This window comes from Balaenoptera ricei, chromosome 1 (assembly GCF_028023285.1).
Source record: "Balaenoptera ricei isolate mBalRic1 chromosome 1, mBalRic1.hap2, whole genome shotgun sequence".
NCBI classification, from domain to species: Eukaryota; Metazoa; Chordata; class Mammalia; order Artiodactyla; family Balaenopteridae; genus Balaenoptera; species Balaenoptera ricei.
The window spans coordinates 187,372,747-187,376,153 of record NC_082639.1 but is presented as its reverse complement, the minus strand read 5'-3'; the positions used below and the strand labels follow the sequence as shown (position 1 = coordinate 187,376,153).

The 3,407-nt window shown below is 36.4% G+C and overlaps 1 non-coding gene across 1 annotated transcript; it reads left to right on the top strand.

Moving 5' to 3' along the window:
- Window positions 1-2,506: 2,506 nt before the first annotated feature.
- On the top strand, window positions 2,507-2,579 carry TRNAV-UAC (transfer RNA valine (anticodon UAC)). The gene has a single exon. It is a non-coding gene; the product is annotated as a tRNA-Val (tRNA).
- The last annotated feature ends 828 nt before the right edge of the window (window positions 2,580-3,407 follow it).

The following is a 3,407-nucleotide window of genomic DNA, read 5'->3' as shown; positions in this document are numbered from 1 at the left end:
ATCTTTTCTCCCATTCTGTAGGTTGTTTTTTCACTTTCTTAGAAATACCCTTTGGTGTTCAAATATTCCTAATTTTGATGAGGTTCAGTTTATCTATTTTTTTCTCTTTAGTAGCTCATGATTTTGATGTAATGTCTAAAAATCCATTATAAAACCCATGGTCATAAAGATTTAGTTCTATTTGTTCTCCTAAAAGTTTCATTGTTTTTTGTAAAACCCATGGTCATAAAGATTTAGCTCTATGTGTTCTCCTAAAAGTTTCATTGTTTTAGCTCTTATATTTAGATTGTTACTCCATTTTGAGTTGATTTTGTATGGAGTGTGAATTAGGGGTCCAACATCATTCTTTTACAAATGGATAACCAGTTATCCAAGCATCACTGTTGAAGAAACTTTTCTTGCCTCATTAAATGGTCATGGCAACCTTATTAAAAGTGAATTGGCCATAGATATGAGTTTATTTCTGGACTCTTAATTCTATCTTATTTGATTCATGTCTACCCTTATATCAGTACCACAAAGTCTTGATAATTGTACATTTATCATAAGTTTAGAAATCTAAAGTGTGAATGCATTGATCTTATTATTTTCAAGATTGTTTTGGCTATTTCAGATGGCTTGCAAATCCAAATGAGTTTGAGAATTGGCTTTTACATTTCTGCCAAAAAAAAAAAAACACATTGAAATAAGGATTCAATAAATTGAATGGAGACTGCATTGAAACTATAGATACGTTTGGGTTGTATTCTCATCTTAACAATATTAAGTTTTTCAATCCATGAACATGGATGTCTTTCATTTATTTAAGTATTCTTTATTTCAACAATATTTTATAGTTTTCAGTGTATAATTTTTTAATCTTTGTTAAATTTACTCTTAGATACTTTATTCTTTTGAATACTGTTGTAAATGGAATTGTTTTCTTAACTTCCTTTTCCAATTGTTTATTTCTAGTGTGTAGAAACACACCTAATTTGTTTGTGTTGATCTTGTACTCTGCAACTTTGATGAATTTATTAGCTTTAGCCATATATGTGTGTGTGCGTCTGTGTATTCCTTGTGATTTTCTATACGTAGGATCATGTCATCTGCAAATAGAGATAGTCTCACCTCTTACTTTCCAGCTTAGTTGTGTTTTATTTCTTTTATTAGGTAATTGCTCTGGCTAGAACTTCCAGCACAATGGTAAACAGCAGTGGCAAAATTAGGCATTTTCATCTTGTCCCGGATCTTAGGGGAAAAGCTTTCAGTCTTTTACCATTGAGCATCACATTAGGTATGGGTTTTTCATAATGTCCTTTATCAGATTCAGGAAGTTCTCTTCTATTCCCAGTTTTCTGAGTGTTTTTATTATAAATATATGCTGGATTTTTTTCAATGCTTTTTCTGTATCAATTGAGATGATCATGCCCCTTCATTCTATTGATGTGGTATATTACATTGTTTTTATGATGATAAACCATCCTTGCATCCCTTGGATAAATCCCACTTGAACATGGTACATAATTCTTTAATATCTTGTTGGTTTCAGTTTGCTAGTATTTTGTGGATAATTTTTTAATCTATATTCATAAGGGATATTGGTCTATGGTTTTCTTTAATTGTGATATCTTTTTTTGGCTTTTGTATGAGGGTAATACTAGCCTCACAGAATAAGTTAGGAAGTGTTATTTTCTCTTCTAATTTTTGGTAGAACTTAAGAAGAAGTGGTGTTAATTCTTATTTAAATGGTTTGTGTAATTCACCAATGAAACTATCTGGTTCTGGGATTTTCTTATTTGAATGATTTTTTGATAACTGATTCACTCTCTTTATTTGCTGTAAGTCTGTTCAGATTTTTAATTTCTTCTTGACTCAATTTTGGTGTGTTTCTGGGAATTTATCTTTTTAATCTTGGTTATCTAATTTGTTGCAATATTTTATGGTTAAATTGTGTCACTCTCAAAAATCTGTGTTGAAGTCCTAATCCCCAGTACCTCGGAATGTGGTACTTATTTGTAATCAAGTTAAGATGAGGTTATTAGGATGGGCCCTCATCCAGTATGAGTGGTGTTCCTATAGAATTAGAAATTCAGACATAAACATGCACAGAGAAGACTATGTGAAGAGACACAGAGAAAATGTCATGTGAAGATGGAGGTTTGGAGTCATGCATCGATACACCAAGGAATGCCAAAGATTGGCAGGAAAATATCAGAAGCTAGGAAGAGGACAGGAAGAATTCTCCTACCTGTTTCAGAGGGAGGATGGTCCTGACAACACCTTAATTTTAGGCTTCTTGTCTCCAGGGTTGTGAGAAAATAAATTTCTTCTGTTTTAAGCCCACCCAGTTTGTACTTTGTAAAGGTGACCTGTGAAACTAATACAGATTTAGTACAAGCAAGGGGGGTACTATTGTAACATACCTTTAAATGTGGAAGTAATTTTGGAATTGGGTACTGGGTAGAAGCTGAAAGAGTTCTGAGGTGCTTGATTAAAAAAAAAAAAAAAAGCCTACATTGGGAATTCCCTGGTGGTCCAGTGGTTAGGACTCCACACCTACACTGCTGGGGGCCCGGGTTCGATCCCTGGTTGGGGAACTAAGATCTTGCAAGCCGCCACGTGTGACCAAAAAATAAAATAAAAAGGAGACTTGAGGTAGAAATACAAAGGTACTTCTGCTGAGATCTCAGATGGGGATGAGATCCATGTTTCCATGTTACTGGAAACTGGAGGAAGGTAATCTTTTTTTAGAAAGTGGCAGAAACTTGACTGAATGTGTTTTGCTGGGTGGCAAGTAGAACTTCTACAAACTTGGATGTTCGGCTGAGGAGATTAAGCAAAATATAGAAGGAGGAGCCTGGTTTCTCCTTGGCGCTTATAGTAAAATGAGAGAGGAAAGAGAGAAAGAAAAAATGCTAAGCAAGAAGGAATGAGCGCTAGATGACTTGGAAAATTCTCAGGCTATCCGTATTGCAAAAGAAATGAGAAAGCATACTTGGAGAGAATGCTAAGGGTGTGGCTGGGCAACCATTTTCTAAAGAGATTAGGCCTGTGACTTATGAATCCAATCTACTGAAACTGCAGAAATGCTGCCAACTTGGACTGAAGGGGGCAGAGACAGGATGAAACAAAGTGAGGCTGTCAGACCTCCAAGATTCAAAGGCAGGGAACGGGCCTATAGAGCCACTTGGTTTGGAACGAGTGTTAGCCTTTAAGAAAAAAATATAGTGACTCTCAGAGAAGATCAGAAGCCGATACAGCTGCTGCTGCCACCACACACCCAGAGACCGCAGGTGGAGAAGACAGGGCCGCTGTCTCCTTACTTCCCGGGGAAAGACCCCCTCTCTCCAGGACTAAAGGGGTGGGGCTTCCACATAGGGCTGAGGGGACAGTGCTTCTTCTCAGGACAGGCACAGCACACAGGG